Source organism: Lithobates pipiens, unplaced genomic scaffold, assembly GCF_037356315.1.
Source record: "Lithobates pipiens isolate NorthernLeopardFrog02 unplaced genomic scaffold, aLitPip1_a1.2 Scaffold_28, whole genome shotgun sequence".
Classification (NCBI taxonomy): Eukaryota; Metazoa; Chordata; class Amphibia; order Anura; family Ranidae; genus Lithobates; species Lithobates pipiens.
In genome coordinates, this window is record NW_027507789.1 from 213,405,749 (window position 1) to 213,432,787 (window position 27,039).

Consider the following 27,039-nt stretch of genomic DNA (forward strand, 5'->3'; position numbering starts at 1 on the left):
CAAATACCCCCCAGATCACAGATAAACTTGCAGGCTTGTGGATGACATTTGCTCTATCCATTTACTATGATCAGGCAACTGCCATTGCTTTGCTTATCCACTCTGATACCTGCTTACATTACAAACTCAGTCACATAAAGCAACACAGAGTAACAATAAAGCGCAATCACTGTACAGTGCTACTAAACAGCCTACAGTGGTACTGAACAAATATGTCTGCCCCAATGTACATGCCTAATATAATTAGAGACAAAGTTGCCATTCTTGTGGTTTGCCATTTCATTTTACATACAGTATTTTCTCCCAACATGCATTGCATATGTTGTGGCGTGCTGAGTTGACCATCCAAAATTAATATGTGTTACCATAACACCGCAATGCAAATGTGTGATTCAGCTCTTACACATAATAAGCTGATCATATTCACATGGATGTTTAAAAGAAAAAAAAATGAAATAGAGCTCCCTTTTAGGTTCATCTCACATGCAGAATTATTATTATTATACAGGATTTATATAGTGCCAACAGTTTGTGCAGCGCTTTACAACATGAGGCCAGACAGCACAGTTACAATACAATTCAAAACAGGAATCAGAGGGCCCTGATCATTAGAGCTTACAATCTAGAAGGGAGGGTCAAGTGATACAAAAGGTAATAACTGGGGGGGGGGGGGGGGTGTGAACTGGTGGAGGAAATGAAAATGCAGTTGTTAGGTGGGGGTAGATCAGGCTTCTCTGAAGAGGAGGGTTTTCAGGGATTATCTAAAAACGAACAGAGTAGAAGATACTCAGACAGGTTAAGGTAGGGAGTTCCATAGGATGAGAGCAGGAGGCCTTAGGAGGAGTGAAGAGGACGATCTGGTTGGTATTTTGAGACCAGGCTAGTGATGTAGCTGGGGGCCGAGTTGTGGATGGCTGTGTAAATTAATCTTAATATTCTGAGTTGAATTCATTGGGTGAGCAGAAGCCAGAGAAGGGATTGGCAGGGAGGGGTAGCAGACATGGAGGGATTGGTAAGGTGGATGAGTCTGTCAGCAGCATTCATGATGGATTGAAGGGGTGATAGCCCATGTAGAGGTAATCCAATGAGGGGGGAGTTGCAGTAGTCAAGAAGGGAGATGACCAGCGAGTGAATTAGGAGCTTTGTTATGTCATTGGTTAGGAAGGGCATATTTTGGAGATGTTGCGGAGGTTGTGGCGGCAAGATTTGGACAGTGATTGTGGAGCAGAAAGGTATGAATATCTGTAACTCTGAATGAAATTCTGCTCGAAGCATCATCTTTGCGTTTGCTCTTTTTTTTCCACACACTCATCTCCCTCTCTCTTTTTTCCTAATTTCTCTTGCATTCTCTCTCTTCTCTTCCCAACTCACTCTCTCTGCTACTCCTTTCTCTCACTTTCCTCCTATTTCTTTCTGTTTCCTACCCTATCGCTCTGTTTATCTAACATCTCTATTTATTATCCCTTCTCAAGTTCTCATTCTTTCTCCCTGTCTTCTCCTCTCATCTGACTCTCTATTTTCCTGCCTTTTCTCTGTCTTCTTCGAGCCTCCTTTCTCTTTCTTCCCATCTCTCTCCCTGTTTTCTCTTTCTTGCTCTCTTCTCTCTTTCTCTTCATCCTCCCTTCTATATCTTTACCTACCTTCTATCTCTTCTCCTCTCTCTCTTTACCTACTTTATATTTCTTCTATCTCATTCTCTCTCTTTTCTCCTCCTTCCTCTCTCTCTCTTCTTTATCCCTTCTTTCTCTTTACCTACCTTCGATCTCTCTTCTTCCTTCCTTTTCTCTACCTTCCTCTCTCTGTCTTCTTCCTATCTTTTCACTCTTTCACCCTTTCCTCTCTATTCTACCCTCCCTTCTCTCTTTCTTTACATAGCTTCAGTTTCTTCTATTTCATTCTCTATCTTTTCTCCTCCTTCATTTCTCTCTCTTCTCCTCCCTTTTCTATCTCTCCCCCCTCCTCTCTCCCCTCCTTCTCCTCCCTTATCATTCTTTCCTTTTCTCTCTTTCTGTACCTTCTTTCTGTCTCTTTTCTCTTCCTTCCTCTATCTCTCATTCTCTTCTCTTTTTTTTCCTCTCTCTTTCACTACTTTATCTCTCTTTTCTCCTCCTTCCTCTCTCTCTCTCTCTCCTCCTCCCTTCTCGCTCTCCTCTCCCTTATATTTTTCTCTCTTTCTCTACCTTCTCTCTCTTCCATCCTCTATTTCTCATTCTTTTCTCCTCTCATCTTACCCCTTCTCTCTCTCTTTTTCGCTTTTCTTTCTTTTTCTACCTTCTCTCTCTTTTCTCTTTCTTCCTCTATCACTCCCTTCTCTTTCCCTTCTTCTTCCTTATCTTTCTTTCTGTCTCTTTCTATCTCTTTCTCTATCTCTCATTTTATTCTCCTTCCATCTTTCTCCTCTTCTCCTGGCTTCACTCTCTTTCTCTCCTTCTCCTTCCTTATCATTATTTTGCTGTCTCTTTTTCACCTCCCTCTCTCTCTACCTCCCCATTCCATTCTCTTCTCCTCCCTTCTCTCTATTTTTCCCTTCTTCTTTCTTCTCTCTATTTTTCCCTTCTTCTCCTTCCTTATCTATCTTTTTTATCTCTCTCTCTCTCTCTCTCTCTCTCTCTCTCTCTCTCTCTTTTTCTACCTTCCTCTCTCTCTATCTCCCACTCCCTTCTCTTCTCCTCTCTTCTCTCTATTTTTCCCTTCTTCTCCTTCCTTATCTTTCTTTTTTTCTCTCTTTTCTACCTTCTTCTCTCTCTGTCTCTTACTCTCTTCCCTTATCTCTATTTTCCCTTCTTTTCCTTACTTATCTTTCTTTTTCTATTTCCTTTTCTACCTTTCTCTCTCTCTATCTCCCACTCTCTTCTCTTCTCCTCCCTTCCCTCTATTTTTCCCTTCTTCTCCTTCCTTATCTATCTTTTTCTCTCTTTTTTTTCTTCCTAATCCCTTGCTCTCTTTTCTCCTCCTTCCTCTATCCCACATTCTCTTCTCCTCCCATCTCTCTCCTCTTCTCCTCATTCTGCGCAGTGTGTGGTGACTCTGTGACATCCTCTTCCGATCCTACAAACCCAAGCCAGCAATTTTGATCTTGCTGCAATTCATCCAGCGGACACCAGAGATCAGAACATTCCTGAAGGACTACTGTGAAGTGTCAGAGCTCTGTGCAGACTCAGAGACCCGAGCACACACACACCGCTGACTGATCTGTATACAACATGCTGCAACCTTCATGCCCAACTTTCCCCATGGAGGTCAACTTGTGAGGCTGCCCAACTGCACCCCGGCTTAAAGGTTAGTCTTCCTAATCCTTGTGAGTTTCTTTTGGTTCATTGTTTTTCTGATACTGTCTTGCAATTGACGCTCAGAAGACGCTAAAACTGCACGTGTTTTGTGCCGTATTCTGCAAGAACAGTTATATTTGGCTTTTAACAGACAAGGAATACAATATATGAGACACCTTTATATAAAAGAAATCCTACTTCTGTTATTTTTACACAAAAAAAACAAAACAAAGTAAGTGTTTTTTGGGATATCAGCATTTGAAGGTAAGAAATACAGTTGCACAGTGGCTGAGTGGTTAGCACTTGGCAGCATAAGGCTTCATGTACATGGGACATTTTTACAACCTCTCCTGAACAATTTAACTCGACAGATACTAACCCACGTTTAAAACGTCCGAGCGTGGTTGGCTCAAATCCCAACCAGGACACCTGCATGGAGTTTGCATGACTTGCCTGGGTTTCCTCCTACACTCCAAAGACATGCTGGTAGGCTAATTGCATCCTATCTCAAATCATATCTCAGTATATGAATGTGAGATAGGGACCTTAGATTGTAAGCTCGGTGAGGGTAGGGATTGATGTGTAAAATGAATGGTGCTATATAAGTACCTGTAAGCCCTTGTACACACGGTCGGAGATTCCGACAACCAAATCCGACGGATTCTGTCCGTCGGACATCTTGTCCGAAACTGTTGCATACACACGGTCGGACAAAGTTGTCAGAAAATCCAATCGTTCAGAACGTGATGACGTTATTTCATTACGACGGGACTACGTTCAGGCTAGTAGCCAATAGCTTTGATGTAGGAATTTGATCTGAGCATGCGTGGCACTTTGTCCGATCGGAATTCTCTACACATGATCGGAGTATGTCCGATCGGACCAGTTTGTCGGAAAATAGTTCCAGCAAGTTGTAAAATTTGGTCCGACGGATATTCCGACGGAAACAGTCCGATGCATACCACACACAGTCGGATTATCCGACAAAATGGTCCGATAGGACACATTCCGATGGATTCTCCGACCGTGTGTACAAGGCATAAGAAATAAATACAGCCGATATAATAGATTACCAGACAGGAAGCTAAATGGTATCAAAAGCAAGCATTTGTTATAGTGCAGCTTACCAATGCTTAGATGTGATGGCTGCATTAGTTTCCTTTTTTAGGCTTTCATTCTTTTATTTTCACCTGGTGATCTGGCCAGCAAGTCTGTTGTTTTCGAACAGAACAAGCTCCTCTACAAATGTATCAGCTAGACAAACCATTGACCACTGACAAGGGTGCTTACAATGATCAGCTTTTATTTATTCATGTAAAACCCTTATCTAAAAAAAACAAAAAAAACAAATCTGCTGCTGCAACTGCTTGTGTAACTGCAGTTTGAGTGACTGGCTTCAATTTATTTGTGTATCCAAATCTGCTAGTACACCTAAGGCAGGTCATAGATGGTGCACCACGGGTTGCAGGAAAGAAATTTGCACCATTCCCCCTTTAACACAGATAGTGCTGACAGGGCAACCCCTCTTGCCGAGCAACTATCTGCTCCCAGTGGGGTACGGGGGGCGAGCGGGGGAAGCCGTCCTCGCTGAGAGAAGCAGCCACTAGGGATAATCCCAAGCAAACCTGGCAGGCTGGTTGTACCCAAATTGATTGATCGATCAACTTGGTACATTCAGCCTGCCCACGCACGATTCGAATCTCGGACCAGTTCCTGCAGAATCAGCTGAGATTCGGCTATGGCCGACCTTACACACCCATCTCCCAGACTGAAAATGCTGCTGCCTAACGCTGGGTTCGCACCATTGCAAATTGGATGAGGGTTCCCCGCATCCAATTCGCAATAGCAGGAGATTTTAACCAGCTCTCTATGGAGCCGGTTCACATATCTCCGCTGCGGCTCCGGTGTGAATTTGCACAGGAGCTCTGTGCGTATTTTGGTCCGTTTCAGGTCCGAATTCAGCCCTGAAATCGGGCCTGAAACGTAGAACCAGGACGCACCAGACCCCCTGCTGGGAGCCGCATGCGGCGATGGTGTGAACCCAGCCTTAAGGTGTCCCCTGTGCTCATTCATCCAGAGTGGGGGGTGCTCTAATAAAGGAGGTGTGTTACTGGCCAGATCAGGTGAAATAGCCAAAAAAAAAAAGAAAGAAAACAAATGCAGCCACCACATTGCACAACTTGTGAGCTTGCAATAGATTACATTTTTGTTTTTTGGTTTAATACCGCTTTTGGTCCTTGTAGGAAGATGTTCCTAGTCAACACCAGAATATCATCTCCATTGTTTTCATTCCTGACAAACTCCTTGGAACTTTCTATCATAGATCTGAAGATATGAATACTAATCCCTCTTTTATATAAAGAAAGTCTGCTTTTCTTAATACAACGTCCTTGCTTGAACCAGATGCCGTAATAACATTGTCATTAAAATAATTAGTCTGTAGGATCATCTAAAAATCCTGTTGTTAGGACCTTCTGTGCGACTGTAGTCTTTCAGGTCACATCTCGGCCATGCCATCAATCTGACAATTATCCCGCTATGAATAGCGATGTGGCAGCTGAGTTCTCTTGTCCTATAAAAAGTATAAGAGGTCATTAATGACTGAAGGGTTTAGTGCTGCAGCCTCTGTGTTTTATGCCTAGGCTGCAGCTCTTCAGGTAATGGAGTATATGTCCTCAGTTGTAGGTCTACAGCCCACAGATGTCACCGATTCGGCTCACTGGCAGTCACGTCGGCTGCTGTGCTGTTCTGTAGTAGTAGGTGGCTTTCATCAGCCTTGTAGCTGATTAGTCCTCACCTCTAATGAGAATGACAAAAGCGCAGAATCTTATAGTCAAGTGAACTAGAAAAATTTCTTGTTCTAGTTTAGCCATTGGAATATTAACCACTTGCCTACAGGGCCAATTCTGACACTTCTCTCATATATGTAAAATCAGTGGGTTTTTTTTTGTTTTTGCTAGAAAACGACTTAGAACCCCCAAACGTTATATATATAGTTATGGCCGAAGCCCTATGACCGATACGTATCTGAACAATACAAACTTATCATGAGATACCCTATATGAAATGGACCTGAAAGTGTGCCCTGGTCTAATGGACGGTATACCAAAATAAGGGGGCATACCCAGTGATTAGAAATGAATGTGTTTGAAGAGAAATGTTTAGAGAAATGCCCTAAAAAAGGGAATGGGAGGGTGGGTATTGCGCACAGGAAACCGACAAAAACCACAGGCGAGTGGGCTGGTTAAATACCCCCCGGGCTCCTCCCATAAATTCAGGCCACCATACTGGCCTTCTTACTTATGGCCGAAGCCCTATGACCGATACGTATCTGAACAATACAAACTTATCATGAGATACCCTATATGAAATGGACCTGAAAGTGTGCCCTGGTCTAATGGACGGTATACCAAAATAAGGGGGCAAAAACACTTAGGTAGGGGTAAGAGAGTTTTATTGTTTCCAGCTTAATCTTTATTGAGCCAGTTGGGTGAATGCCCGAGACATATCTGCCTGTGGGTTAGGGATGTATCGAGCGAAGCAGGCCGATTTCCAACCGCCCAATATTTTGATGACGTGGTCCGGGACCCCGTGTCGGGATGCGGATGAAGCTGCTCCGATGCGGAAGGAGTGGCCGGAGTACTCACCGGGATTGAGGAGCAAGTTGCGGAGGAGAATCCTAACATGTTTAATGAACTGGCGGTTCGTTAATGGTTTGACCGGGAAGGGCAAAAGAGGACTAGAGTCCGGGAGCTCGGGTAGTAGAGGGAGTAACTGCGTAAGCACAGCGACCGGCACCAGGCGTTGTTGGTTTTGTAGAGGTGGATATCTACGCCGGTGCCTGCCTGCTGGGTCTTGGTTACCGAGAGGTGGAGGAGGAAGTGGTCCTGGTGACGGAGCAGATGACGTCTGCGAAGGACTGGACTGTGTGGGCTGTTATGGGTGAACTCGCTGGGCCGTAGGAAGCCATAGTAGACCAGGTAAATGGCTGCCTGTATGACCAGACTGGGGAAGATGGAACTAGTGATGGGGAGCCGTTTGACTTTTATTGGCGGCTGTTGCTTCTGGATGCCGCGCAGGATGGCTCGGATCGCGTGGGACGAGAAGATGGATGGTTTGGTAGGATCCTGAAGTGAGAGGAAGTGCTGTATGCCAGCTAAGTATAAGCGGATGGTGTTGAAGGACAAGGCCAGTTGACTATGGCAGTATGAGGTGAAGGCTAGTATATGCCTGGCATCTGTGGGGGTGCCTACTGTGGAGGCAACCAGAAATGTATTAAACGCTTTCCAGGCTACCCGGTAGGCTCTCAGAGTATTGTCTGAGAGTGATCGGTTGATGAGCTAAGTGGCTCTATGTAGATGCGGCTCTAGTCCAGGGTCAACTGAGACCAATGCGGGATAGGAGCTGACACCGTATCTGCTCCGGGAACCTGCTGAAAGAAGGACAGGAAATTAAAGCGAGACAGTGCGTCAGCTGCAAGGTTGTACTTTCCTGGGACAAACGTGCAGTATACATTAAACTGATGCTGCAGAGACAGCTGCACCAGCCTGCGTAGGAAGGACATCACGGAGAGAGACTTAGACCTGCCTTTGTTGACAATTTCCTGTCCAGGTATGACCCCAGATCTGGGCGGCTGCTACAATGGGGTATAGCTCGAAAAGGGATGAAGACTGACTAAACCCAGGGATCACGAGTATTTGAGAAGGCCAGGGTCCGGCGAACCAATGGTGGTCAAAAATTGCCGCAAACCCTGTGGAGGCTGCGGCATCTGTCACTACCTGTGGCGAGAGAGGTGAGATAGATGGGATGAACAGGGAGATACCATTCCAGGTGGACAGGAACTCGTCCCACATTGACAGGTCTGCTATGGCTGCGGTATCCAGGCTGAGAATTTGATCCGGGTCTTGTGCCTGAGAAAGGTAGACCAACAGGCGCGAGATAAAGGAGCGACCTTGTGGAATTATTCGCATGGCAAAGTTGAGCATGCCCAATAGCGACTGTAGCTGCCTCCTTGTACATCCCCTGGTGTGGGTGAATTCGCGGAGAACTGCCCTGATGCGGGTCAGTTTGTCGAGGGGCAGGCTGGCCTGCATGGAGCTGGTGTCAAGATTGACTCAGAGGAAGGTGATCAATTGTGCGGGCCCGTCCACCTTATGTTCAGCGATGGGAACGTTGAGGTTCCCAAAGACGGTCCTTAATTTGTCGAGGTCCCTTGGAGGTGTGCCCGGCTGTTCAATCAATAGGAAGTCATCCAGGTAGTGGATAACTTGCTGACAACAAGCCTTGTGCAGGAGGATCCACGCAAGAGACTGAGCGAATGTGTCGAACAGCCAGGGGCTGCTTTTGGAGCCAAACGTTAACTTAGTGGCAAAATAATATTGATCTCTCCATTTAATGCAGTGCCAGCACCAGAGGGACGGGTGGATAGGCAACAGCTTGAAGGCGTCGGATATGTCGGCTTTGGACAGCCACGCACCTGTGCCTACTTTAAGGATGGCCTGAATCGCCATGTCCACAGAGGCGTATTTTAATGAAAATTCTTCGGAAGGAATCAAGGAATTTAGGCTGGGAATGTGGGAAGAATGAGGCGCAGACAGGTCGTACACCAAATGGTTTTTATTTGAAAATTTGCCCTTGACAAGCCCAATAGGGCTAACTCTCCACGTATTGAAGGGGGGCTGTGTGAAGGGACCTATGACGAAGCCTCGTTCCACCTCGGTTTGCAGCAGTTGGTCAATGGCCTGCTCATCGGAGGCTGCTGAGCAGAGGTTTCTGCACTCGTAGGTTGTGTGGGGCAGGGAGATGAGGCCGGTGTGAAAGCCTGTTGTGAAGCCACCGATGAGGAAGGTGGCTAGTGAAGGAGGTAGAAGCCCAACCATAGGACGTCTATGCGGCTCAGTCATGAGCCCTTGTGAGCTTTGACCTCGCACAAATTTCTGGGGTGCGCTCTGTGACATATGACACAGACGTGCAGTAGGCGGCACTGGCTAAAATTGCATGAGCCATAGTTATAATTGTTGCAGATGGCCGCTCCCCCTACGGTTCGAACCGAACGTCCAAACTTGTCCACTTGAGTCTTTGGCGCAGGGCCTGACGGGCCTTGGGCTGCACCAGAGGTGGAGGGGAACTCTACCGGGCGGCTAACCGACATGTTGGCGCACCAGGAGGCGGTGTGGGTGGAGGACTGGCAGATGGCACACAGGGGTGGACGAAGGACGACAAAATGCCGGCAGAACAATTCGGTGTCCATAAGGCTCCAGTCTGTGGGTGACTGGAACTGTGCCAGTTTAGCGGCTGCTTTGGCTGAGAAAGAACGATGATAATCGTAAAAGGAGAAGCCTCCATATTTGTACCCTAGGTCCACCACCGTGTGGAGGTACAAATCCAGCTCTTCTCTCCTGGCGGGGGATGCTGAGCAAATTACGTCTCTCAGCATCCCAAAGGCTAGGGCAAACTCTGGGATGGAAAGTTTGCGATTCAGCCTGGGGTCCTTGGCTTTGAGGACTACGGAGACATCTCCCCAGGTGTAAGCCTTGTTTTCTGCGAGGTCGTGGACCGAAATAAGCAGGGAGGCAAGGTTGACATCCTTTCCGTCCAAGATGTCCTTCCTTATGCCGGCCGGCACCAGATGTGCTGGGCAGACAACAGGACATGTCCCTGCCTTACCTGTCGGCAGTGGTGACGGGACTGGAACTGGAACAGGGGTGGTTGTGGCTGGGTGAGTTTCTAGGAGCGTCACTCTGGCCTGGACGTCCGTGACCGTATTGGTTAAGGACGACACCATAGAATGCAGTTGGGCTATAGCCGCTGAGATGGACTGGAGAGAAGCCTGAGGCGGGGTACTGGGCCCGGCCGTAGCTGGCAGGGTAGAGAGGAGCCTGAAAAGCTCTGCCTTCCTAGCCGTAGCGGGGAAGGGAATGCCCCTGCGTCTCAGCTCTGCTGTCAGCCTGGGGATAGTCCAACCCCTGAAGGACTGTACGCTGTCGCTCACTGAAGGCGGGCGAGGAGACAAGGGGGCGGTAAGGTCTTCGCTGCCGACTTGGGACATGGCTCCAGGTGAATCGTGCCCTAGGAGTGATGTCCTATCTCTTTGGGGTCGAAGGATGGACGACCGGAACCTATAGAGGGTGACATAAGTCAAGACTGTTTCTCTATTTTACCAAGCGAATCCACCTGTTGCCGAGTACCAAGGCGGGAGCGAACGTGTATACATATATATATATATATATATATATATATATATTGTCACGTGCCTTCACATACATATATATGTATGCCAGCATGGTTGCTGTCACATTTTTCCACGCCTTCCCCTCTCTCCTCGTTTTTTTTTTTTTTTTTTTTTACCTGGGAAAGATAACGTCCAAGCTGGTGCAGGGTGGACCTACTAAACTTGACTGACCTGGAGAGAGAAACAACAGATGACAACTGGTGAGGAGCCTAACAAGTAAACTGAAGAGTGACGTAAACGGCTGGATAATATGACCGAGGTGCACCGGTGAGTAGACAGTTTTCCTCATAATTCTTTCATTATCACCATCATTATTCATCATTTTTTTTTTGTATTCTGCTGTCCCAATCCGACGTATCATTTGCGTAAAGGACGAAGTGTGGGATGACCCGTGTCCAATGCGGGAGCACGAATAAGTGCTGTAACTGTGACCGTAAAATAAGGCAACCTGTGGAGAAAGTGAAATGTGGCCGTTCCATCTGGGGCACGCCGAAACGAATCGATGCATCACGGATGCTACTGGATTCGAGTCGGAGCGCAGTAAGTGACAGTGAAATAAAGTATGATTGCCATGACCGAGGCACGAAATGGTCGTGTCGCCAGTACGACTGACAACAAAAGCGGACTCTGGAGCATGTACTGAAATGTGGGAAATAACCTGGGGCGAACCGGAACGAATCGGTGCATGTTTAGGTGCGACTGGATTCAAACCGGAGCGCGGAGCGTGACAGTGAAATGAAACAAACAACTTCTGTCATGACAGAGGCCTAGATCGGCCGGCCGCGAACTGAGACTGGAAACCGAACTGGTCTCTGGAGCATGCACTGAAATGAGGCTGAAAAAATACCTGGGGGCCGTCCAGACGAATCGACGCACAGGGATTCGAACTGAACGCACTACGTGATAATGAAATGTTTCCCATGATAGAGATGCGAATCGGAGAGGACGCAGCCTGCGACCGCCAACGAGCGCGCTCTAGAGCATGTACTGAAATGAGGCCAACGCAACTGGGACACGTCGATCGAACCTGTGCGTTGAGAATGTGACTGGTTTCGATTCAGGACGTAATAGGTGACAGTGAAATGATTCCCATGACAGAGACCCGGATCGATTGCAACGAGTAGGCTCTGGAGCATGTACCGAAATGAGGCAGAGCAACTAGGGGCACACCGGAACGAATCGGCGCATTTAGCGGATGCGACTGGATTCGAATCGGAGCGCAGTGTGTGACAGAAATTCGTGAAATTATGAAATGACCTACGTGAGCCAGCCGTGGCAGAGGCACGAATCTTTGTGCCGTGTGATGTGACTGGCAACGATTTGTCTGTGGAACACGGTGATGAGGCAGACAATATAACAAGTTACGAAAATAGTGCAATATTTTTTGTTCAAGCAATTTCTACTGAAATGAGGCCCGTGAAATGAAGGGCGCTGCGATAATGGTGCGTTTTGAGTGACTAACGACCCGGTTTCACAACGAATGACTCGAGATTTCAGGGTTTAACGACACTCAAAATAGAAATGTTTTTAGTAAAGGAAGGTCAATCGAGACTCTTACCTGCGGCAGTCGAGCCAGAGACGTTGTACAAAAAACGCAAACGGGAACGAAAACCACGAGACTTCTAGTAGAGAGAAGTTATCCGAATGGCAACGAAACTCGAGCAGTCGGCCTAGTGACGTAGTATTGCGCACAGGAAACCGACAAAGACCACAGGCGAGTGGGCTGGTTAAATACCCCCCGGGCTCCTCCCATAAATTCAGGCCACCATACTGGCCTTCTTACATATATATATCATTTTTTTTTTTGCAGAAACCCAAGAGAATAAATTGGCAGTCCTTGCAATTTTTTTTGTGTCACATGATATTTGCACAGCGGCTTTTCAAATGGGCAGCACAGTGGTGTAGTGGGTGGGTCTTGCCTAGCAGTAAGAAGGGTCGCTGGTTTGAATCCCAACCACGACACTACCTGCCTGGAGTTTGCATGTTCTCCCTGTACCTGCACGGGTTTCCTCCGGGTACTCCGGTTTCCTCCCACACTCCAAAGACATGCAGGTAGGTTAATTGGCTTCTGTCCAAAATTGGCCTTTGTATATGAATGGGGACCTTGTATTGTGGGCTCCTTGAGGGTAGGGACTGATGTGAGTGTGCAATGTACAGGGATAGGGACAATTGTAGACACTCACTAAGGTTGAACTGGATGGACTGGTGTCTATTAAATCTTACTACGTAACTATGTTTTTGAAAAAAAATTAAAATTTAATCAAATAAAAAAAAAAAAAACAATATATAACTCAATGTTTTTGTAAAATATGAAAGATGATGTTACGCCGAGTAAATAGATTTCACAACGTGTCATGCTTTTAAAATTGCGCACGCTTGCGGAATGGCTGCAAACTATGGTATTTAAAAAATCTCTATATGCCACACTTTACAGTTTACCAGTTTAGAGTTACAGAGGAGGTCTAGCGCTAGAATTATTGCTCTCGCTCAGATGTTAGTGGCGATACCTCACATGTGTCAATTGTTGCTGGGAGAGATCTACTGTTGAGGGAGGGGTCCATTGTTGCTGACTGCTGGAGGGTCTATGAATGCTGGGGATCTATTGTTGCTGGGGGGGGGGGTCTATTGTTGAGGCAAGGTTCTATTGTTGCTGTTTGCTGGAGGATCGATTAATGCTGGCTGTTGGGAGATCTATTGTTGCAGATGGGGGTATATTGTTCTTGGGGTGGATCCGTTTTTGTTGGATGAGATTTTCTTGCATGGGGTGCATTATTGCTGGGGGTTTATTGTTGCTTGAAGGTGGGGATCTATTTTACTGCTTTTCTTGTTATCATTATTAAATTCCATACAAATTACTTAGCACCAAAAAACAATACCTGGTTCAGTTTTCTCTAAAAAGAACAGTACTGGGGGTGGGTAAGGGGTGGAACCAAGGGATGGCGCTCCGAGAAAGATAAGGGGTGGAACCAAGAAACGGTGCTCTGAGATGGGTTTGGGGTGGAACCAAGGGACAGTGCTCTGAGGTGGGTAGGGGGTGGAACCAAGGGACAGTGCTCCGAGATGGGTAGGGGGTGGAACCAAGGGGCGGTGCTTCGAGATGGGTAGGGGGTGGAACCAAGGGACAGACCATGCTTCCGAGCTGGGCAGGGGGTGGAACCAAGGGATGGTGCTCCGAGGTGAATAGGACGTGGAACCAAGGGACGGTGCTCCGAGATGGGTAGGGGGTGGAACCAAGGGACAATGCTCTGAGATGGGTAGGGGGTGGAACCAAGGGATGGTGCTCTGAAGTGGGTAGGGGATGGAACGAAGGAACTATGCTTCAAGGTGGGTAGGGGGTGGAACCAAGGAACCAAGGGGGGTAGGAGGTGGAATCAAGGGACGGTGCTCTGAGGTGGGTAGGGGTGGAACCAAGGGACAGTGCTCCGGGGTGGGTAGGGGTGGAACCAAGGGACGGTGCTACGGGGTGGTTAGGGGGTGGAGACGTGAGTTGGAGGAGGGGAATTCCTGTACCTATACTCTGATAATAAGGTATATAATGAAAATGGAAGGGTGTATTTTAAAAATGTCATTAACTTGTGGGCGAAGGAGGAAACGGGGAAGGCAAAATATAATGGTGCTTCGAAATGGGTAGGGAGTGGAACCAAGGGACAGTGCTCCAAGATGGGTAGGGGGTAGAACCAAAGAATGATGCTCCGAGGTGGGTAGGGGGTTGTCATGGTTATGCAATAGAGTTGGTCTGCTTACCTGTTTCCATGTGTTCATCTCTAGAGACCAGCCGACCCTCACCTGACTGCTTTTGTAATCCATCCTCTGGCATGACTCCACCCTAGCTCCTATCAGAGAGCTCTATATTAACCTGTGCACTGCAGGCCAGCCCTGCTGATCAACCATTGTGTATTCCTTTGTGTGTTATCTTCCTGTTACCTGCCGTGTGCTCTTCTGTTGTTTCCGTTGCCGACTTTGGCGTGTCTTTGACTATCCCTGTTTGCCTGTGATCCTGACCTTTTGGTGTGTCCCTGACTATTCCTGTCTGCTTGTGGCCCGACATTGGCTTTGTCCTCACCATCCCTATCCTCCTGTTGCCTACTGTGGTTGTGAGCTAGGGGACCCTGGGGGTCGCGACCTGGAGCCAGTTGCAGCCAAGTCCATCCTTGCCACTCGAGGCTCTGGTGAACACCTGCTGGCTCTTAGACTCCGCGCCCCATGGAATCTTACGTTCTAACCCCGGTGGGACCTGTCTCCCATCCGCAGCAGTTAGCTGTAGGGTCCACAACCTTGCGGTGCACTCCTGATCCCTACGGTGTGCATCTGTCACCTCGCCTCAAGTTGACCTGACAGTTTGATCAGCCATGGACCCGGCTGATGTGCCGCTTCCTGCAGATGATCCATTGCAGAGCTTAGTTCGCAGACTTGAGACCCAAGAATCGCATCAGACCCAGGTGATGCGATTCCTTCAGGATTTGGCATCCCATGTTGAACAGGTTCAGGCTTCATTAGGACCCCCGGTTCAACAACCTCAACCGCTATCTGCCGCTGCACCTATCGCATCAGTCGCAGCCACACATTCATTACAACTACCAGCTACGGCCCGTTTCTCTGGGGGCTCCAAGGCTTGCAGGGGGTTCCTTAGCCAGTGCACAATTCATTTTGAACTTCAGCCCCAAAACTTCCTTTCTGATCAGGCGAAAGTAGCATATATTATATCCCTCCTGTCCGGCGAGGCACTAGCTTGGGCTGCCCCTCTGTGGGAACTGAATGATCCAGTGGTTTCTAGCCTGGCTGATTTCTTAAAACTTTTTTGGAATATCTTCGAGGAACCAGGTCGCGTCTCCTCAGCGGCTAGCGCTCTTTTACGTCTTCGTCAAGAGTCCGCTTCTGTGGGACAGTATGCTCTTCAGTTCCGTATCCTCACAGCTGAATTGAGCTGGAATAATGAGGCCCTAGTTGCAACCTTTTTACATGGCCTCTCTGATAGAGTGAAGGATGAATTAGCAGGAAAATCCCTTCCTGATGATCTGGACAGTGTCATCACCTTGTGTAACCAGATCGATATTCGCTTTCAGGAGAGGGCCTTGGAAAAAAGATGCCAGCAGTCTCCGTTCTTTAGGCAGCCTGAGCTCCCAGTCCCTTCTCTTCGATCCGAGGAGCACCCCCTGCCTGCTGAGGAACCTATGCAGTTGGGCCAGCACTGTGCACTGCAGGCCAGCCCTGCTGATCAACCATTGTGTATTCCTTTGTGTGTTAGCTTCCTGTTACCTGCCGTGTGCTCTTCTGTTGTTCCGTTACCGACTTTGGCGTGTCTTTGACTATCCCTGTTTGCTTGTGATCCTGACCTTTTGGTGTGTCCCTGACTATTCCTGTCTGCTTGTGGCCCCAACCTTGGCTTTGTCCTCACCATCCCTATCCTCCTTTTGCCTACTGTGGGTGTGAGCTAGGGGACCCTGGGGGTCGCGACCTGGAGCCAGTTGCAGCCAAGTCCATCCTCACCACTCGAGGCTCTGGTGAACACCTGCTGGCTCTTAGACTCCGCGCCCCATGGAATCTTACGTTCTAACCCCGGTGGGACCTGTCTCCCATCCGCAGCAGTTAGCTGTAGGGTCCACAACCTTGCGGTGCACTCCTGATCCCTACGGTGTGCATCTGTCACCTCGCCTCAAGTTGACCTGACAGTTTGATCAGCCATGGACCCGGCTGATGTGCCGCTTCCTGCAGATGATCCATTGCAGAGCTTAGTTCGCAGACTTGAGACCCAAGAATCGCATCAGACCCAGGTGATGCGATTCCTTCAGGATTTGGCATCCCATGTTGAACAGGTTCAGGCTTCATTAGGACCCCCGGTTCAACAACCTCAACCGCTATCTGCCGCTGCACCTATCGCATCAGTCGCAGCCACACATTCATTACAACTACCAGCTACGGCCCGTTTCTCTGGGGGCTCCAAGGCTTGCAGGGGGTTCCTTAGCCAGTGCACAATTCATTTTGAACTTCAGCCCCAAAACTTCCTTTCTGATCAGGCGAAAGTAGCATATATTATATCCCTCCTGTCCGGCGAGGCACTAGCTTGGGCTGCCCCTCTGTGGGAACTGAATGATCCAGTGGTTTCTAGCCTGGCTGATTTCTTAAAACTTTTTTGGAATATCTTCGAGGAACCAGGTCGCGTCTCCTCAGCGGCTAGCGCTCTTTTACGTCTTCGTCAAGAGTCCGCTTCTGTGGGACAGTATGCTCTTCAGTTCCGTATCCTCACAGCTGAATTGAGCTGGAATAATGAGGCCCTAGTTGCAACCTTTTTACATGGCCTCTCTGATAGAGTGAAGGATGAATTAGCAGGAAAATCCCTTCCTGATGATCTGGACAGTGTCATCACCTTGTGTAACCAGATCGATATTCGCTTTCAGGAGAGGGCCTTGGAAAAAAGATGCCAGCAGTCTCCGTTCTTTAGGCAGCCTGAGCTCCCAGTCCCTTCTCTTCGATCCGAGGAGCACCCCCTGCCTGCTGAGGAACCTATGCAGTTGGGCCAGCACTGTGCACTGCAGGCCAGCCCTGCTGATCAACCATTGTGTATTCCTTTGTGTGTTAGCTTCCTGTTACCTGCCGTGTGCTCTTCTGTTGTTCCGTTACCGACTTTGGCGTGTCTTTGACTATCCCTGTTTGCTTGTGATCCTGACCTTTTGGTGTGTCCCTGACTATTCCTGTCTGCTTGTGGCCCCAACCTTGGCTTTGTCCTCACCATCCCTATCCTCCTTTTGCCTACTGTGGGTGTGAGCTAGGGGACCCTGGGGGTCGCGACCTGGAGCCAGTTGCAGCCAAGTCCATCCTCACCACTCGAGGCTCTGGTGAACACCTGCTGGCTCTTAGACTCCGCGCCCCAGGGAATCTTACGCTCTAACCCCGGTGGGACCTGTCTCCCATCCGCAGCAGTCAGCCATAGGGTCCACAACCTTGCGGTGCACTCCTGATCCCTACGGTGCGCATCTGTCACCTCGCCTCAAGGTGACCTGACAGGGGTGGATTTAAGGGGCGGTGCTCCGAGATGGATGGGGGGGTGGAACCAAGGCATGGTGCTCCAAAGTGGGTAGAGGGTGGAACCAAGGAACAATGCTCCAAGGTTGGTAGAGGGAGGAACCAAGGAACGGTGGTCCGAGGTGGGTAGGGGGTGGAACCAAGGGACAGTGCTCTGAGGTGGATAGGGATGGAACCAAGGGATGGTCCTCCGAGGTGGGTGGGGGGTGGAGACAAGGGGGTTGATTTACTAAAGGCAAATAGACTGTGCACTTTGTAAAGTGCAGTTGTCCTCTGCAAGTGCAGTTGCTTCAGAGCTTTGTAAATGAGGTAAGGCTTCACTTTGCAAAGAGTACCCAATCACGTGTAAGGAAAATAAAAAAACAGCATTTTTGCTTTCACATGATTGGATGATGGAAGTCAGCAGAGTTTCTGCTTATTCCTAAACTTTGGAGCAATGGCTCTTGCCAGGGGCGGACTGAAAACTCATGGGGCCCCCGGGCAATAGGAGATTATGGGGCCCCCAGGCAATCAGACATTATGGGGCACACAGTATACACAGACATGTTTCTATTGGCTGAGAAGGAACTGGAGAGGTGGGGTAGCTATAATCTAAGGATTTTTAGACCAAAAGGATGTTGGTAAGGGACATTTCAGAGACAGATGTAAAAAAAAAACACAGATTTTTACATACTTTCCCTGGTTTTACTGAGGCTGGCAACCCTGATGGGGCCCCCTAGTGGCACGGGGCCCTCTGCTTTTTGCCTTTAGTAAATCAACCCCAAGGAGTGACTTGGAAGAGAGGAGTTCCTGTACCTATACCCTGTTAAACGGAAGGGTGCATTTTAAAAATATCATTAACTTGTGGAAGAAGGAGGAAACGGGGAAGGCAACATATAAGCAGATTAACCTTCAGCTTTAAAGTAAACAATTAGCTAAACACATTTTTTCAGAATTAGATATAGGGGAGCAGGGTTACAACCCCCATCTGACACTCTTTCTCACTTCTTGTGCTGTTACCATGGAAACGCGACATCAAAATCTGAGTTTCTATCTCTTCTATAAGTTTTCCAGACGTAGAAAGACAGATAATTGACTGAAGTCCTGCCCTGAATCTTTACCAAAATCAGCTTCTGGAATAGGGAGAGAGAGGGATTTTTTTTTGTTTTAGTTCACAGCAGGAAGGGAAAGAAATTGAGAATAAAATAACATTTCCAGTTTTATGCGGTTGTTGTCAAGCTGAGTAACCTCTTTCTTCTTGTGTATTTCGAGGCTCTGGCGGTGAGATCTCATCTCCAAAATTCCAGAGTTCCCACTAATTGCAGCAGCCATTACAAAGCCAAATGGTGGTGTTACTCTCTCGTGATGGAGTCATCATGTTGATAAATAACTAGAGAGAGTCTAGCTGAGGGATTGAGAGCGGTGTGACAGGAGCAGAGATACAGACTAAAAAAATAAAAAAACAAAAAGTGCTTCGCTTAAATATGAAGTGAACCACATCAGAACCGTGCTATAGCCGAAAGACTTCCTGTCTTATGAAGTGAACCACATCAGAACCGTGGTTCTGGGAGGATGGACACAGCTGATCACAGATCGCGGTAAAGGGCCAATCACAGCAGCCCTTTACCATGTGATCAGCTGTGTCCAACCACAGCTAATCACATGTAAACAAACTTGCAAGTTATCAACATTCCTTTCTTCATGCACTGTCACAGCTTGAGGAGAGAAGAGCCGGAAACCAGTAAGTGTGAAAGGGAACATGTATAAGGGTCTCTCTGCCCTGATTATCAGTGCAGCACCATAGGTGCAAATCAGTGCCCATCAGTGCCGCCTATCCCTGCCTCCTTATCAGTGCTGCCTATCAGTGCAGCCTCATCGTTGCACATCAGTGAAGGAGAAAAATTACTTGTTTGCAAAATTTTATAACAGAGACATAGAAAAACACAAAAAAATTGAAAACCCAGTGGTGATTAACCGCTTGCTGACCGCCTCACGCCGATATACATCGGCAGAAGGGCTTGTACAGGCAAACTAACATACTTGTGCGTTGCCCTTTTAAGAGGTGGCCTGCGGGCAAGCTCCGTGAGTCGGGACACGGGTCCCACGGACTCAATACCCACGGTCGCCTCACGGAGAGGAAGAACGGGGAGATGCTAATGTAAACAAGCATCTCCCCGTTCTGCCTAGTGACAGTGTCACTCATCTCTGCTCCCTGTGATCGGAGCAGAGATCAGTGACGTGCCACATGTTTTACATCGAACATGTAAAAATGTCCGATGTGTGCGCCATAATGTCGCAGTCACAATTAAAAATAAATAAATAAATCACTGATCGCTGCCATTACTAGTAAAAAAAATAATTATTGATAAAAATGCCATAAAACTATCCCCTATTTTGTAAACGCTATAACTTTTGAACAAACCAATCAATAAACGCTTATTGCGATTTTTTTATTTTTTTTTGCAAAAATATGTAGAAGAATACGTATTGGCCTAAACTAAGTAAAAAACTTTTTTTTTAAATATATTTTTAGAGATATTTATTATAGAAAAAATTTTAAAAAAAGTTTTTTTTTTTTTTAATTGTCGCTCTTTTTTTGTTTATAGTGCAAAAAATAAAAACTGCAGGGGTGATCAAATGCCACCAAAAGAAAGCTCTATTTGTGAGGAAAAAGGGACGTCAATTTTGTTTGGGAGCCACGTCGCACGACCGCGCAATTGTCGTTTAAAGCGACGCAGTGCCGAATCGCAAAAAGTGGTCTGATCTTTGGCCAGCAAAATGGTCCGGGGCTGAAGTGGTTAAATACCACCAAAAGAAAGCTGTCTCAAATTTTTTTTACAATAATGTAATTTGGGAACAGCGTTGCATGACCGCGCAATTGTCATTGAAAGTGTGATAGTGCTGAAAGCTGAAAATTTAAGTGGTTAAAAACTATAACGACTGAAACAACCTCCCAATGTACCTATGTAAGCTGCAGCAAGCTTATAAGATTGCTGTAATAGAGATCTACCCCAACATTAAAGTGCTAATGCAAAATTAGATTTCGTATAAATAAACCAAATTCATGCCAACATGATAACCATGTGTAAATATGCTGAAAAAGTGCAAAATAGATGGGATATTTGTGCAAATAATGCATATAGTGCAAATGTTGAATTGCGTGCAGAAGTGTCCATTGTGGGTGTATATACAGCAAATGAATAACCTTGAAGAGGAAGTAAACCCTAGTGGGTTTTATTTGCTCTTTATTTCCCTGCAAAAATAAAACATAATGGGCTACTATGTATCGCATTGTAGTCCATTGTGTGTCACTTACTTGAAACCGAAGCCCGCGATGTCACCACTAGCAGGAAGCGTCCATCTTCGCCCCTCTTCGTTCCAGGGCCACAAACTCCGGGTCTGTGACTGCCCGGAGTCACGTGACGTCACTCTTGCGCCTGTGCGCGGGAGCCGCCGGTCACAGCATGACCCCTGATGGAAACGGCACGATGTGCCCTTTCTATAGTGCGCATGCATCTGCGCTCGGGTCTTTCATAAATATCTCCTAAACCGTAGAGGCCTTAATATAGGCTTACCTGTAGGTAAAAGTGGTTGTACAGGGTGTACAAGCACTTTAAAGAGTAACTCCACTTTTGTTAAGAAAAACCCCTCCCCTTCTGGGTGATCTCTGTACATTGCAGGGATTTTAACAAACTTTGTTACAGATTCCTACCTTTTATTATTCTGAAGAAATAGCTGTTTGTTTCTCTGTGTCCATGTGCTAAGTGAATGTGCAGGGGAGTCATTTTATAATTATCAATCAGCTGCTGCACCTGCAGGGTTCTAATGAGGAAAGTGGCAGGGTCTGAATCTCTCTTTAGGCGTGATTTCCCTTTGGGAGTAGCTCACCAAAAATTGCATTTTTGTTGCACGGGATGCCCAATGTCTGACTTGTATCTTAGTGCAGACTTCTGGGAAAGTCAGTGAGCCAATCACACAAGCAGGAAATTATATTTGGGTGGGGGGAGGCGGAGGGGATGTGCTGTACACCATTTGTGTACAGGAAGCCTCCAGGTGGCTATATTGTATTTTACAGAACATTACAACGCTGCAGATTGAAAAGGAAAGGTAATTTTTAATACAATTTAGTAGCAATTGTAAACGCTATATTAATTTTAGATATTTTTTTATTTGCTAATTTTTTCCCCCACGAAAGTGGAGTTACCCTTTAATCCAAATAATTTTATCAAATAGTCCCAATGAAGAGAGTGTGAAAAAGAGGATGATGCTCCCGAGGTCAGCAGATGAAAATAGTAAAAGGCTCCTGCTTCCAGGTTACATGCATGACACACCACCCTTGTGGAGAAATCAGGGGCTTACCAGAGCCAAATGACCCCCCATGCAGAGTGGTCATGGCACCTCAGAACAGTCTGCCTCCAGGTACATACTCCTGCATTTCATGGCCCTCCAAAAATGTCACCAAGGTGCGCAAACATGTACCGCAGTAAGGGACGAGAACAAAACACCTTCCATAGCGAAGAACCATTTAAAAGTAAATATTTATTAAGTAAATGCACTTGCAAGTCAGAGTGTGCAGCACTTCAATTACATGAAAGGACTTCCACATTCCAAGATGGCCACGTATGCGTGGTAGGCATGTATCCCAGCTCCGTCCTACGCGTTTTGTCACATATGCCACCAATGACATCATATGGCAGGCCATTTGTTTTGAATGGGTTGGCAGTGTACCTTGAATATAGGACGGCAGTCCTTTTTTTGTGCATTGTGGCGCACTGCAGTGCAAGTGCATTGGCAGCTACTGTAATTGTACGTTGGGTGTTCATGCTTTAAAATGCATTGCAGAGCTGTACAGTTAAATACATGTTACCTGTGAAGCACTGACCCCCGAAGGAGCGGCTGGTTTTGCTGGGCTTACCGTTTACCTTCTGCACCTCGTTCTTGTCTTGGGGTTCCCGAGGTTGATGGCCCAATAAACTGCAGAGACCGAGACTTGAATCCCTTTTGAGGAATTTTTATTTGCATAAAACGTTGAACAGAACACAGTCTCTACAGTTGGGAATAGAGGGTATGGGTAGGAAATCTCAGGTACTTTTGGAACTGCTGACACTTGAAATGTCTCTCTCTAGATGATCCAGGGACTAGCCATTCGCAACTGGATATTTCAACTACCGGATAAATCCCTGTTTGTGGATTTAGCAGCCGACAGGTGATTCAAGCTTAACAAAGCCTCTGCCACAGACTTGGTTGTAGAACTTTAAATGAGCAAAGTCTCTGCCACAGACTTAGTTATAGAACTTTAAATGAGCAAAGAACTTAGATGTAACTGAAGGATGAAATTATGAACTTTCTTACAGTACCAGTATCTTGAAGCCGGTCCGACGATACCGTAAGAATGTGAATTTACTTGGTGTCCTTTCAGCTTAGCTTCCAGGCTCTTACCGAGCAGCCAGCCTCGTGCGTGGCCCTCTTCTGAAGAGTCCTCCCCCGGTTGCATTTTGAGTTGCTGGGCCTCTCCAAACCCGAGACGGCACCGGACCACCTTGAAATCCTCCTTCCAGTTACTGTGCCTCGCACTAGCCAGTCCCAAGACTCGGAAACGGATGGGGATTTAATGTGCTTGGGTGTTATTTCCTAATTCTGGGCCCCCACACACATCATTATAGCAAGATAGAAGCTGCCGCTCTGGATTGATATTTAAAGGTACAGATTCATCCTTCTGCTTGCTTCATTGCTCAGCAAGTCACTGACCTGGAACAAGCAATGCATCCAGTGACATGAAGATAATTTTTCCTGATCATGGTATGTCTGTATATGCTATGAGATTGGGGAATTAAACACAAGTAGCAGGTACATTTACAATGAGTTGAGCCAGTCCAAACTGTAGTTTTAGGGCGTGGCAGCCCATTTTTATTGAATAAAGGAAAGTTCACCTATCGCCTATACATCAGTTGCCCACACAGGGGATACTTCCACATAACCTAACTTAACAAAAATACCAAGCCACTTGACTTACATGTTGGCAGTATGGCTGCTCCTCTTACCAGTCCTTTGACTGTGTCATTCAGCTCTCTCAGAACACCTGGCTCTCTAGCCTTCAGTTGCAGTGCCTTGCTGAGTGGCCCATCTCTGGCCTAAGGATTGGGGTTCTCCTGACACACCTGATAGGAGCTGACCTGAATCCTAGGACCGGCACCTGCTATCTCGTGGCTTCTGGCTGGGCCCTCTGACACCTCGATGGGACCTCTGTCTCGTGGCTTCTGGCTGGGGGCCCCCTGAACCCGGATGAGACCTTCTGTCTCCAAACTGGAAACTGTCTCTAAAATGAGAGCCTTGAGCAATTCTGCTTGGTTGTAGAACTTTAAATGAGCAAAGAACTTAGATGTAACTGAAGGATGAAATTAGGAACTTTCTTACAGTACCAGTATCTTGCAGCCAGTCCGACGATACCGTAAGAATGTGAATTTACTTGGTGTCCTTTCAGCTTACCTTCGAGGCTCTTACCGAGCAGCCAGCCTCGTGCGTGGCCCTCTTCTGAAGAGTCCTCCCCCAGTTGCATTTTGAGTTGCTGGGCCTCTCCAAACCCGAGACGGCACCGGACCACCTTGAAATCCTCCTTCCAGTTACTGTGCCTCAAACGTAACTATATAATGACCCTGCACACATGTGTAGTGAGCCAGGCTGCAGGCGTCTAGCAAAACCTGAAACCGGGATTGAATGTTCTGATTCAGAACTATCAGATGCTAGTTCTGAACTTTGCATTAACCCTTACTGAGATTCCTGGGTCACCTTTTCCTATAAACTTATAGCGACAGACAGTGGCGGAATTACCAGGGTCGCAACAGTCGCACTTGATGAGCACTGATGGGCACTGATAGAAGGCACTAATAAGCACTGATAGAAAGTACTGATATAAGGCACTAATGGGCACTCATAAAAGGCACTAATGACCACGGATAGAATGGCCACTCACCAGACGTCACCAACCAGTAAGCCTTCGGTTCATTCAACGGCTAACCAATCCTCAATGCACTTCTCCCGTTAGCAATTCCTCAATGTCCGTATATTCATACAAAATTAAATAGAACCAATATAGTGTAAAACTGTTTCAACTTTAATGGAAAATTAATAAAAACATATTGCACTCACATTTCAATGTGTCTATTGGCCGACACCAAGCCTTTCCAGCAATGAGAAAACCGTTTAGAATCGGGCAAGCCAATGATGTTCCGCTGGTGGTGATGTTCTCCCTCCACTGGACCAACCTGTTCCTGGCTTGTGTTCAAAGATAGTATGTCTCCCACAACTCCTACGCAATTCGCATTCAAGCGTCGTCAGGCAGCTTCCTGGTCGTTGGAACCAAAGATCTCAAACTTGGACTCGTCAGACCAAAGCACAGATTTCCACTGGTCTAATGTCCATTCCTTGTGTTCTTTAGCCCAAACAAGTCTCTTCTGCTTGTTGCCTGTCCTCAGAAGTGGTTTCCTAGCAGCTATTTTACCATGAAGGCCTGATTCACACCGTCTCCTCTTAACAGTTGTTCTAGAGATGTGTCTGCTGCTAGAACTCTGGTGACTCTTGGTCTTCCTTTCCTGGGGCGGTCCTCATATGAGCCAATTTCATTGTAGCGCTTGATGGTTTTTGCCACTGCACTTGGGGACACTTTCAAAGTTTTCCCAATTGTTCGGACTGACTGACCTTAATTTCCTAAAGTAATGATGGCCACTCGTTTTTCTTTACTTAGCTGCTTTTTTCTTGCCATAATACAAATTCTAACAGTCTATTCAGTAGGACTTTTAGCTGTGTACTGTATCCACCTCCTGCACAACACAACTGATGGTCCCAACCCCATTTATAAGGCTTGAAATCCCACTTATTAAACCTGACAGGGCACACCTGTGAAGTGAAAACCATTTCAGGTGACTACCTCTTGAAGCTCATCAACAGAATGCCAAGAGTGTGTGAAGCAGTAATCAAAGCAAAAGGTGGCTACTTTGAAGACCCTAGAATATAAGACATATTTTCAGTTGTTTCACACTTTTTTGTTAAGTATATAATTCCACATGTGTTAATTCATAGTTTTGATGCCTTCAGTGTGAATCTACAATTTTCATAGTCATGAAAATAAAGAAAACTCTTTGAATGAGAAGGTGTGTCAAAACTTTTGGTCGGTACTGTACCTGTATGCCAGTCTGTGCCATTCTGCCAACGTACATCGTCGTGCGCCAGTCGGGAACTGGTTAATGAGCACTAATAGGTGGTGCTTATAGGCAGAAATGATGGGCACTAATAGGTGGCATTAATGAGCACTGATAGGTAACACTTTTGTAGGCAGAATTGATGGGCACTGATAGGCAGCATTGATGAGCACTGGTAGATGGCACTGATGATTGGGGCACTGATTATCAGTGTAAACAATTTACTGACATTCTTGACAGTCTTTTCCTAACACAGACACAGCGTGGGAGGAAAGGGCTGCGTATAACCAGCAAGTCTATTTATATGTGATCAGCTGATCACATGGTAAAGGGCTGCTGTGATTGAGCTGAATGGATGTCCCGGGGGGCATGCGGGAAGCACGGTTTTGGGAGGATGTCCATGGACACCCTCCCAAAATTGGAAGCCCGGAGGTCAGATGGAAGGGGGGCCCATCATGGTTTCTTGCACCGGGGCCCTGAATGTTCTAGTTACGCCTCTGGCGGCAGAATCTCTCTCTGTCACAATGCCTATACACTGGCAGGTCTGACCGAGGGATACAGTAATGTGATAATAGAGTATACAGCACTCTCAGCTCACATGTTGTTCCTTTGGCATTGTCAGGGAGAAATCTGTCAGTCTGACAGGATTTGCTTATTGGTACCCCATGTCTTTCATTGGAGACTTTTTTGTGACCATTTCCTATGGAGGGTATGAGTGTTCGCACCATCTGCAGTGACCTGCCTTTTTTCCACACCGGATCAATGCAGATCACCGCAGGGGTATATGGAAAATAATATATCCCCCTCTCACACCGGAATGTTGTGTACACCTGCGTCAGGTTAAATCTGCATTTGATGCACCACATATGAATGCATGTAAACACAACTGAAAGTAAAGATAAAAAAACTCAATAATTGTTTATACTTTGATCCTATCGGGACCTATTGCTTGAAAATGCACAGAAAAATGTATTGCAACACAATGTGTTGGGGGAGAGGAATTGTGCTTGGGAAGTCCTCTCTAACCAAAAACAAAGCACCCTCCTAGCACATATCCTCTAACCACCCCCCCCCCCCCCCAAATCACTTCTGGCGGCACAATTGTTACCTACCCATGCCCCCCAACCCCCCCCCCCCTTTCCCAAACACCATGCAAGACTCCTGTTATTACAGACCTCATAGGGCAGGTATACCTCCTCCCCCAAAAAGAGCAAAAACACTGCGCTATTCAAATGTGTAACCAGTATACAAACAGCAGCTAACACAACATCTAGGTGTGCAAATGTGACATAATAAATTTTGTGAAAAACAGTGTAGCGCTTATTTGTTTTTAACACATTACAAT

At 46.8% G+C, this 27,039-nt stretch overlaps 1 protein-coding gene across 1 annotated transcript in view; it reads left to right on the forward strand.

Moving 5' to 3' along the window:
• Positions 1–3,122: 3,122 nt before the first annotated feature.
• LOC143936147 (opsin-5-like) overlaps positions 3,123–27,039 on the forward strand; it is a 76,944-nt gene continuing 53,027 nt past the window's right edge. Inside the window, exon 1 of the mRNA XM_077460519.1 lies at positions 3,123–3,279. The gene's annotated coding sequence lies outside the window, so the exon portion shown is untranslated. The remainder of the gene's footprint in view (positions 3,280–27,039) is intronic.